Source organism: Camelus dromedarius, chromosome 3, assembly GCF_036321535.1.
Source record: "Camelus dromedarius isolate mCamDro1 chromosome 3, mCamDro1.pat, whole genome shotgun sequence".
NCBI classification, from domain to species: domain Eukaryota; kingdom Metazoa; phylum Chordata; class Mammalia; order Artiodactyla; family Camelidae; genus Camelus; species Camelus dromedarius.
The window spans coordinates 88,746,486-88,758,899 of NC_087438.1; the positions used below are offsets into that span (position 1 = coordinate 88,746,486).

Consider the following 12,414-nt stretch of genomic DNA (forward strand, 5'->3'; position numbering starts at 1 on the left):
CACAGAGACAACACTGCAGTCAGCTCTGGATCTTCTGCTGAGGTGCTGCCCCAACCAGGGAACCCTGGCAACACTGTCACTGCAGTAAATACCATCACTGCTGCCTGAGATGATGTCAGAAACGGGAAGCCATAGGTGGATCACTTTTCCTCACTTCCTGACTTCCAGTATCCCATCAGTGCCTCCCATTAACAACCACAGTCAGAAGCCTGCTGGCGAGGGACCCTGGGAAATGTAACTTGCAGACTTTCAGCTCTCTAGAATATCAAAAGAGCAAAGAAGAGCAGCAGGAGCAGAGCTGAAAGCAAACAGACAAATAACCAGTATAGGAGAGAGAGTTATGTATTTTAAGAGTAGTACCTTGAAGTCTTGTTAAAAGATCTCCATGGCCAAACCAAGGTTGAAAGAAGCTGAGCTATCTCCACTCACGTACTTGCAGAACTGGACAAGGAACGTGTTCACGGTGCTTAACATCAAAGATCAGCAGGTTTACTCCAAAGTGTGTGAACAGCACAATGTCCCTGGGACTCTGACAGAATCCTACAGAAGGGGAAGGAAATCTAAAAAAAGAGTGACATTGAATTTTCCCTCAAAACAGTAAAAGAGAACAAAAGAAGATTAAATTTTATTTGGAGAAAGAAAACAATGGGACATTTCTTACAAGCAGAGCATTCAAGTGAGTGTCACACACACTCTAAATAGTGGAGTTCCAAGGGGCCTCAGCATGCCACATAACATGGGATGGATAAGAAAACTGGGGGACTTAATGACATGCTGGAGGATTGCACAGTTGTTACAGAGCCAGGCACACTGACTTCTGAGCTAGTCTTTCCACTGGACCATGCTGCCGCCACGGTTACATAACAGTGCACTAGAAATAGATGTACCATGAGCTCTGCTACGGATGCCTCAATGTTTGTGGCTAGGTTTCTACTTTTATTTTGTTGGTAGTGAAACCAGCAGATTTATTCCCCCTAAATTATGTAACTAATGTATGAATATATTCTCACTGCAACAACTTACAAGTATACATGTGTCTGAAGCATGAAAATGAAGTCCCCCTTTGCAATCCACATCCATAGTTACAGGAATTGATATAGGAGCTGAGATTGCTAATCAAGGAACAAGGACCTTGAACTCAATCCTTTACTGAAACCTGGCCAACAGAAACCTGGATGGAGATGAAAACCTTACAAGACCATCAACGTGGTGAGCTGGTTTTTATGATTTGTTTGTTTTGCAGTATTGAATCCACTTTTAGGGCAGATTGTTTCTTTGATCTAATAATCCTGAATAGGCCGTTTATCCAAGTATTAAGCTGGTCTCTCATCCAAATAGAAGGTGTTTGAGATGGTGAGCCCCTCAAAGAATGTTTGAGTACACAGAGGTTCACATAGGAGGCTGCCTATATGGGTAAGCAAAGTGTTCTTAGCTTATATGCATATGGTGCTTACTGTGTGCAAGTATTATTCTTTTTAAGAGAACTCTTTTGTTTTATATGTTTGGCTTGGGATCTCACTGTCCTAAAAATGTCTCTTGTTCTTATGGACAAGTGTGTGTACTCATTTCAGTCTTGCTGATAGGAAATTTGGATCTGAGTTCTGAGAAGCTGAAAGAGCTATTTTCTCTAGAGTCATGGCACATGTCAGTGCTGCTTCGAGGCCATGAGAGAGTGGGTGGCCTTCTAAGCACTGTGAGATGGAAGGTGCCTTCACACAGGCAAGGGCACCACTGGCAATGGTGACGGCGAGTCTCCTTCAGGACCATTATAGTCAGTGGACATGGACCCAGGGGAGCCACAGCAGGAAGGTGGATACCTCCTGGAGATCAGAGCAGGCCGACTATGTAACAGTTAGGAATGATCTGAGTATTAGATACTAATGAAAGTCCAGTTTTTAATTGCAAATTGTCAAAGTTTGCAATATACCAGTTACAATTCATAGAAATATATACTCCTCGCCAAATCTGTTTTTTGGAAGGTTACACACCAAAACTAGCACAGGCTATCTCTGGATAACAGGATTAAGAATGCTTATAAATTCTGTTTCACTTTTGCTGTTGTGTATTTTTTGTTTTTTCAGCAATGTGCATGTACTAGTTGTATAATTTTTTCTAACTAGTATAAAATTATTCCAAAGGAGGAAAATAAAAGATTATACACCACATTTCAGTTAAGATCAACACATGCTTTGTTTATGCTTATATGACAGTTTTTGAAGAGCATGTGAAAACATCTTTTATTTTTTGGAATATCATTAGTTAAGACATAATTTCCATTCATTAATGATCAGATTATCTGGAGTAGCAGCATGTGGGTGTGTACCGATAATTCGGTACACATAGTCTTATAGAGTCATTTGGGACTTGGTTTGTTTATCTGTTCTTCAGGGGAAATCATAGGGCTGTGGTTGGAGAACTTATCCTAGTAAAACCTGTTAAAAGGCCACTGAAGTTACTTGTTTGGTCCTGTTTGCTATACAGTTAACACCCCTTCATGGTTTCCAGAGTTCTGCAGAGCAGTCATAGGAAGAATAAATAAGACATCTTTTCCTCTAGTTTGCTCTGGTAGAAGAACATGTGTCCATAGTCTTAAAGGTGGGCCTCTTTATTTAAGTATGTATAGGGTGGCCAAAAATATTTGATCAATTTATAAATTGTCAGGCCATTTGTCTTGAAAAATATAGATTGAAAATGGGGGACTTTATACTTTCAATGAGTGAATTGGTTGATCTGTGAAACACATCTCAATAAAATTGTTTTAAGAGAGAAGGCTAGAATACAGGATAACACCTTGGAATAGTAAAGAGAACACAATGCCCTGAACTCAATAATTATTTGTTGAATGAATTAATACATGAATGATAGCCTAAACAGAGTAATTTAATCAACTTACTTTTTAAAATAAGCATAACATGTATAGTTTAGAATTTATATCATTGATAAAAATGTAAGAAAAACCTAAGCCCTAAGTTTTAGGAATATTTTAAGAAAGACTCTACAGATAAACTGTAAAATTACAATTGATTTGTAGCATTATTGCAAGTACCAATAAAAAAAATAGAAGGGAATCAGAGTTCTAGAGATGTAAATATAAATCAAGTTATTAAGGCAGTTTTTAAGATCTGAGAATGGTATATGTGGTAGCCAGCCTAGAAGACACCCTAATGACTCCCACTTCCTGGTATTTATATAATCAATCCCCTCCCACGTTATGTTACAGTTGTTCTACGACCGATAGCATATGGCAGAAGTGGTAGCTTGTCACTTCCAAGGCTGTCATAAAAGACAGTTAGCTTCCATGTCCCCTTCCCAACCAACTCTCTCTCTCAGATAATTTGCTCTGGGGGAAACGAGCCGCCGTGTCACGAGCAGCCCTAGGAGAGGCCCAGGTAGTGAGGAAATGAGCCTCCTGCTAATGGCCACCAAGTGAGCTTAGAAGCAGATGTCCCAGTTAAGTCAAGTCTTCAGATAACTACAGCCCCAGCTGACAGCTTAACTGCGACTTCATGAGGGACCTGAGCCAGAACCACCCAGTTAAGCTCCTCCTGGATTCCTGTCAGAAACTGTGTGGGATAATAAAGGTTTGTTGTTTTAAGCTACTAAATTTCAGGGTAATTTGTTACATAGCAATAGATAAAGTAGAGAATAAGAGAAATAACACAAATGTAGAGATCTCAGATTTATGTAACATTAGAGGCTTTTCTGGAAAACAGAACTGGTGAAATTGTATAAGACCTAGCCTTCTATCCTATTAATTCCTTTCTCTCCAAAAGATTTTAACATGATTGACGGGAAGATTTTACTCTCCTGTGGAATCGTTTTTCTAATTACATAATGAAAGTCCGTAGAAAATTTAGTTATTTTAAGTTGGTCATGGTTTTTCTCTATAAATATTAATGTTCTATTCTTAAATACTAGATGTACTCTTCTTATAATAACCATAAAATTTATTATGTAAGAAACATTATTTTACATTGAAATCTAGAAGAGAAGAGTTAACAAATGTTAAGATTTTTTTCTACTACAGAATTTTCTTATTCTTATCATGATTTTTGACAATAGGTAATTTTCCATTGCCTCAAACTAGAGTGTAGAGGATTCTCTTTTGTAGATGTATAGCTCAAAAACACATGAAGGTGTTGCTGTCCACTGTCAGATAAAATGAACCCAGTCTTAGAAAAAGCTATTCCTATTAAAGAAAGAAAAAAGAATTTCCTTTCTTCTGTTGGTTTAACAGTGCCAATTTAGTATAATGAATATCTCCAAATAAAGATGAGTGCTCTGAGTGATGAGAATGTGATGGCATTTACAGATTATCTCCCCAGCCCCTCTTTTCTTCCCTACCATTTACATAGCTATAGGGTGACTCCTGGCAACCATGTTCATCAGACAACACCCTTTGGCCCAAGTTGATTGTGTCAAGGTAAACATCTGCTAATCCTGGAAATCTGGAATGGTGAACGGGGTGGGGAGATGAGAGGGGATTGGGATTGATTTCATCTTTCTCAAGGTGGCTGAATCTGTGACATAAACTTGGTTGCTGTCTTTGGCCATGTTTTTATCCATGCAGAATGAAGCAAAGGAAGACTGGTGGCTGAGAGGAGGTAATGAATCAGAAGTGCAGAGATGAGTATACACAGGAGTCGAGAGAATGTTTCTAGCTCCATTCTTGTCCTTAAGTTACCCCTGTATTCTTCTAATATATTCCTCTTTTTCGTTAAACTCAGGTGGGGTTTTGTTTATTGAAAAAAAGAATTCAAATACAGAAATAGTATAGTGATATATTCTAAGGATTAATTAAGGAAATAAGGAAAGATTTAACTATACAGCTACTGATCAGAGCATTTAAAACATTTAACAGAGCATTTAAACATTTAACAGAAATGGATTACTACCTCTATAATGTACCCAATATAAACCATGTTGTAGGGTAATATTAGTATAAGATGATATGTTTATGATACATGCTAATGAAAAAAGTAAATCTGAGATTATGTCCTATATAATCAACATTTTGTTTTTAATTATTCATATATTGGCATATGGAAATTGTGGCATTGCATAAACTACAATGTCAGTTGTAGCACTCTCTGAACAGTGGAATTGCAAGATTTTAATTTCCCCTCCTTTTCAAAAAATCTCACTATCAGTAAGGAACTTGCATTTCTTGTACATTAAGAACAAAGAAAGTTTAACATCAAAAGCAAAATTAAAATAATATGTGAAATGTTTGTCAGTCCACAAGTTCAGTAAAACTAAAAGCTGTAAAGGTTTAAAAAGAGAGAGATCTTGGCATTTGCTTAATATCAAGTGAAATCAGATCATATGATGGCCGTGAGAATGTGAAACAAGGAAAAAAAAAACTCCTGCAAGTGCATTATAGTTTGATTGTCATAGTTATATTGTGCAGATAAACAACAGGTTTATAAAAACTAATTGTATAAACAGTATGTGGTTTGTAAGGCTCGCTCATTCTCTGTGGGCAACTAGCCACTGTCTCTAATCTCACTCATACGGTAATTATTTAATCCAAAGTATAAATCCAACAGATAACAAGCATACCCTGGAGGGATGAAGTATGCTAAAATCTAAGCACACAGTGATCAACTGTCATTTATATTTGAAGGAGATGGTTGAAAAGGACCAAAAAGAAAAAAATGTAATGAAAAAGTAGAAAATGATCAGACTGTATACTGAAAACATTTTTGCAGAAACAGATTAACTAAACCAAGATTCATTCAAATATAAAACATCAAAATGAAATTCTCTCTCTAAATACCTGCACGGCATCTCACCCTTTCTAACCTTTTTTATACCAAAGAACCTCAATCACAAGATGGGGTTGGCAGTATTTCAGAAATGCTATTCAACAGTACAAAATCCTTTTTTTGGAAACTAGGATTAGCTTAACACAAATATGGGTATGTAAAAGTAGGCACTGAGTTATGCAATATTTATTCAAGTGGAATTCTTCCAATATTTTCTGGAAGAGAGGTAATTTTCAATAATGCCATTCTGTAGACCAACATTGTAGAGGAAGTGCTTATGAGTATTCATTTTTTTTCAAATGAGTGTTCTTAAGAATAAAAAGGCATAAAAGTGTGAGAGCAAGGTAAGTCCCAGGTTTTTTATGTACTTAATGATTAATTTCAATAAAGTTTATTTAGAAATAAAATAAGCTCAGGGTTTTGTCTTTTTTTTTAATATGGAAGTTCTCCCCATTACCTTTTTTCCATTTATTAAATTCTGAAAAAAGTTACTTGAATCTACAAGCTTCTAACTTCTCTCTTTCAATTCACCCATAGCAAGCTTGTTGCATTTCAAGGGTGAATTGTCTCCACCTTCATCATCTGTACAATAAGCTATCTACATTACTGTCTCGATCTCTTCATTCTGTGTTACCTATTTCAGTCTGGTCTCTGATCTGATGGTAGAATTGAACTATATGTTCTCTCCCACCATTACACATAGCCCTAAACTCCTATTTTCCTGAGTTCTTATTTTCTATTAGTTTTTCTTTTTCCTCTTGACTCCTGAAATCTGATCATTATCTGAAATTCAGTCTATAGCCCACTGGTCATCTCTTCACAAAGTCTTCTTTTAGAGACTCATTCATTCTCAGGATCTCAACACTCAACATGATTCCTAAATCTTAGTGCCAACTGCCGGCTGGGTATTACCATTATGCTCTGGCCCCATCTAGAGTAGAACCCATCAACTTGCTCTATAAGCTGACTGTTCTCATTCTTTACTATTTTATTACTGGGTTCTAACAATTCTTTCATAGAGTCTCTGAAATCCATTTCTTGATTTCTCTTTGCAATTACTTGTCTTAGGCTATGGCCCTATCATCACATGGATTTCTCCTTGCCTGCTGTCTGACATTGGTCCCTCAAAAGAAGAGCTAAGACACAGGCTTGTATATTGATAGTGTACATGGGCAGTGATCTCAAGGAGCATGATTGAAAGGCCGAGGGAGTGGGATAGAGAAGGAGGGAGAGCCACTCCAAAGATGCCTATTGAATTGGCCACCATTGTATGTAACTGATGCTAAGTCTCACCAGGATCTACTAATGGGCCTTATGAAATGCATCTCTGAAAATTCACCTGGGGGATGAAAGAAGGAAATATTTACTTATAAGATCCTGTCCCCCATTGATTAAAGATGGCTCTACTGGCAATAACTTGCCTGCACTTCCTGATTGCACATGCATAAGTCCGTGCATTTCCACTGGCCTTCACTATGGCATTAGAGAAGCCCTGGGCAGGAAGTAGTAGGTAAATGTTTTGAGCTTACATGAGTATTGTCCAGTTGCACCTACAAGACATGGCACAAAGGGGACTGAGTGGCTTATAAAAGGCACAAGATATGTCTTATTTAATTTGTGGTGTGTCTCTCTTGTCTCTTCAATGGGACTCTAAATATCTCAGAGGCATATATTCAACTAGTAGAGAATTTTACTAACACTACCACCCTCTCCTGGCTCTGCCCCCAATATTGATGCCAAGGCACCCCCCCCTACCACCACACACACACATACACACTGTTTTTGAAGTTTGTATTTTGAATTGTTTTCTCATGATGTTACTGTGTTCCTGTTATCTGGCTTCCTTAAGATCATGGCACATCTATGGAGGAAGTCTGGCTAGTTTAGCAACACAGTCACTAGCTGAAGAAATAAAGAAAGGGAGTGGACTACCTAAAGTTGGAACACTGGACTCATTAGCCCTCACATTCCAGCCAACCAACCTAGCAACTTAAGTAACTAACCTAGTAACTTAAGGTCAGTTTTCATTACATTTTCTTATTTTTACATCCTACAGCTTAGACAGACATTTTTTGCATTCCTTCTCTAATCTAGTCAATCACAATGGGCTGGAAGACTTTAACAGTTGTGTACAAGTTCAAGTTATAATGATGCTCAAACATGTTTATATCCTACACACCAATAGTGTTTATTTCTAAAATGTTCTAAAATTGAATAGAGATAAAATAGTAAACAAGCAATTCTCCAATGAAGACATACAATGGCAAATAGGCACGTGAAAAACTGCTTAGTATCGCTAATTATCAGAGAAATGCAAATCAAAACTACTGGTATCACCTCACACCAGTCAGAATGGCCATCATTCAAAAGTCCACAAATGATAAAAGCTGGAGAAGGGGTTGAGAACAGGGAACCCTCCTACACTGTTAGTGGGATTGTAGTTTGGTGTAGCCATTATGGAAAACAGTATGAAAACGTCTTAAAAAACTAAAAATAGACTTATCATATGATCCAGCAATCCCACTCCTGGGCATATATCCAGAAGGAACTCTGCACCCCAATGTTCATATTAGCACTATACACATTAGCCAAGACATGGAAAAACCTTAATGTCCAACGACAGATGACTGGATAAAGAAGTTGTAGTATATTTACACAATGGAATACTACACAGACATAAAAATAATAAAAACGCCATTTGCTGCAACATGGATGGACCTGGAAATCATCATTCTGAGTAAAGTAAGCCAGAAAGAGAAAGAAAAATATTGTATCACTCATATGTGGGATCTAAAAACAAAAGACACAAATGAACTTATATACAAAACAGAAAGAGACTCATAGACGTAGAAAACAAACTTACAGTTACTAGGGGAGGAAAGGGGTGAGAAGGGATAAATTGGGAGTTCGAGATTTGCAGATACTATCTACTATGTATAAAATAGATATACAAGTTTATACTGTATAGCATAGGGAACTATATTCAATATCTTACAGTAACCTGTAGTAAAAAAGCATATGAAAACAAATACATGCATGTATGTGTATGACTGAACTATTATGCTGTACAGCAGAAATTGATGCAAAGTTGTAAAATGACTACACTTTAATAAAAAATTAAATAAATGAATAAATAATCCCAGTTCTATTAAAAAAAAAGAAAAGGGAGAAAATAAATTCACCTTCTTTACCTGTTGAGTACATTCATTTAACATTCATAGAATTTATTAAGCTCTTTACTTACTTGTCGGTGGTTTTCAAATGTTGAAGATGAAGTTAGCAGGATACCTCTCCTAGCAGAAACTTGTGGCATTCTTTTGACCTGAAATAAATGTTCTTTATTTTTAAGGGAAAAAAAGTTCAAGAATTTGAAAAACGTATTCATTCACTTAAAAACTGAGCATGCTACTGTGAAAAAGCACACAGTAGTCCCCCTTACCTGCCATTTTGCTTTACACAGTTTTCGTTACCTGTGGTCAACTATGATCCAAAAATATTGAATGGAAAATTCCAGAAATAAAAGAATTCATATGTTTTAAATTGCACACCACTTGGGGTGACATACAAAATCTTGTACTGTCCTCTTCTTGCCGGGGATGTGAATTAGCTCTTTCTGTAGCGTATCCTGCCCATCAGTCATTTACTAGCCCTCTGGGTAGCAGTTTCACAGTGCTTGTGTACCAGTGGCCCTTATTTTACTTAATAATGGCCCCAAAGCACAAGAATAGCAGTGCTGGCAATTTAGATATACTTGCATTGTGCCTAACTTACAAATTTAACTTTATCATAGTATATATAGGAGAAAACCTAGCTTCTTTATGTAGTGTTCTGCACTATCCGCAGTTTCAGGCATCCACTAGGGGTCTTAGAGCACATTCGTCGTGGATGATGGGGACCACTTTGTTAGATCTTGTTCATCACTTCAAAAACGAGTGTTTAGTGTTCTACCAATAAAAAATTAAATATACTCTGCAAAATTACAAACAAAAAACTTAGAAACATAACAGCATCTGTAATCACACCAAGATGTCTCTAGCACTTCTTTGGTGGAGTCCTCGTCAAAATGTTTTCATGGGAATAAATTGAAGGTTTAAAAAATTCAAGAATCTCTATTCAAGTAGACTCCACAATTTCCAGTCATCAGGATTATGTCTTATTTTCCATGGTATTTACCCCAACAGCTGACACAAATGGACTAATAAAAATGCTTAGGGGGCAGTTCATAAGTCTCATTAAAAACTAGATGAAAACAAACTATATTAATAAGCTCAGTTCCCCAGAGTGTCTGCTGTTAAGTGAGACATTTAGAAAGCTTAGTCACATTAACCCCTTCTGATCATAAAAGGATGTTTACCAATTTTAAATAGAGTTTCTCTATGTACACCACAAGATGGTAAGTTTTGGCGTTTAATTGGGAATGGAATTTGGTGGTACAGGCAAGAAAGACTGATACTTATCTGGTTTTTGAAAATCAAGAAAGTGGTATCATTTGAAGCATATATGGTGCTGGTGTCAAATTCTCAACATTCTTTCCTATTACCTTAACCAGAGGCATAAGACAGAGATTGATTTATCATGTCAGTGACTCATTTTCACATATGAGAAAAAGTGCCTATACTGGTAAAATGATCATTTTTAATATTTCTGCCAGAAGATTGAAAACAAAGCCCATTATTATCCCTATGTTTGAAAATTACATAGCACTTCCCTTCAGAAAAGTTTGTTTTCCGTAAGTTATTTGTACACTGGATATGAACAGTTAGCCTTTTTTAGTTTAGAATATTTTCCCTTCTAATCTAGTATTAAAAGGGAGATTGATATATCTATGGGGAAAAGAATCTTTCCCTCTCTCCATCTTTGTACCCTCCGGACTTAAAACAAGTATTTCCAATCTTCTTCAAAATGTGGATTTGAGTCCCATGTTTGTAAAACTAAGTAGTTTTGCCCTTAAGTAAATGAAGCTGGCTTTATGTTGACAATAATTTTTGCTATAGTTCTACTGTGCAGTCAAGTTTTTTTATGAAAGGAGAGAGCAGATCCTTTGAGTTAAGAGATAAAAAAAAGTAGTAAGTCTGACATAGGAGGCCTCGGTAATGAATGATGGTACCATTAGAATCACTTCTGTGTGACTAGATGTCTACAATAACAGAATTCAATCTTGGTCCTCAGTTCCTGGCACTGTTAATTATTTAGCTGAACTTCTGCCTTAGTCCTGGTTCTCATTCTGCTTCAATACTCAGAAAGAAATAAGAATCCTGTTCAGCTTGTGTCAAGCTCCTGTACTGAGTCTTGGTGTCACCTCTCTCCTTGAATAGCAGGTATGTAAGGAGGACCAGGTCATGCAGGTGGGACTTCTGGTCTGATCCAAGGCCAGCTAGCTGCTTTACCTAGAATCCATGTTGAACAGCTTTTATATCAAATGCTCTGTACTAAGATGGTGGATCATCAGTCATTAAGAAGTCAATCCTCCTCCTGACTTCTCTGTCTTGTGAACAATTGGCTTTATCCCAGTCAGTCCTAAGAGGGCCAAGTTGTTCAGACAGGTTTTCAAACTATCCTCTGTCAGCTGGAGAAAATAAGATGCTATGGGATAAATGTCCAACAGCATACTATGAAAAACTACAAATAATCATCAGGATCTCTAAGATCCCATGAAGCAGGAAAAATATGTGCTAATTAGCTTCAATCACTAATTAGTAGTACTTTTCAGTAAGAGGTGCCTCCTTTTTAAATTACATATCTCAAAACTTGACAAAAGCCATTTTTTCAAAATAAGGCTTAAAATTATGAAGTATGGAGTTAGTTATCAGGTAATTTGAATTGTACAGTAAATCACTGGGAAAATCCAGGCTAATTGACTGTATAACCCCTCAATTATGTTGGCAATTTAGAAAAATTAGGGCTTCCTACCCTAAGTTACTCAACTAATTATGGTTATAGACCTGAACTATTGTATTTTTATTGTAAATAGTGTTCTGATTTGAGTTGGCAATCTTCTAAGTGACATCTTAGAGCTCAACTTTCTTCTTAGGAAGATAGAAACTTTAGAAAGAGCTCTTTTAGAAGCCCTTGCGCTGTACTAGTTGCCGGTAAACCAGGAGCAAACCCCTCATCCACAAAGATGGATCCTAAAGTTGAGTCTATTTTGACATTCATAGACACAATTCTACTTTTCTAGCAAGAAAAGATTTAATCAAATGCAAACATTGCTGTAAGAGAAGTTAATGGTTTATTTAATTGAAAATACTGAAAATCGTTGTTAATAATCATATTTCCCAAGGCTACCAAACTAACTCTTTCTTAAGCATTTTGTCAGGCTGTTTGGTTAACTAAATGGATGTTTACCTTATTTTATTCAAGTCTACTGTAGAATCACTGAGGGGTTCTTAGCACTAGGATTCACTCCCCCTGGTGGTCCAACAAATTGTAAACTTACTAGCCTCCAGCGAATGGCAATAAATATTTTCCTCTTGGCAACTTTGAACACAAAATGAAATAATGCTTCCATGTCAAATGACCAACTCTACTTTTTTCAAACACGTTTTCATAAACAAGCTATAGTACATATTTTTAGAAACTAGTACATAATTCTATAAATACAGTTATACCAATTGTTTAATATCATAATAATAAATAAAAATTTTAA

The 12,414-nt window shown here is 36.6% G+C and overlaps 1 long non-coding RNA gene across 2 annotated transcripts in view; it reads right to left on the reverse strand.

The window, feature by feature from the left end:
* The window catches only part of LOC105089853 (uncharacterized), a 65,645-nt gene that overhangs the window by 25,589 nt on the left and 27,642 nt on the right, over positions 1 to 12,414 (reverse strand). The window contains exon 3 of one of the 2 annotated variants that reach the window (XR_010379878.1): positions 9,013 to 9,090. This is a non-coding gene — a long non-coding RNA (uncharacterized LOC105089853). Of the gene's footprint in view, positions 1 to 8,975; positions 9,091 to 12,414 lie in introns of those variants that run through there. The other variant, XR_837219.3, reaches the window with a different exon arrangement.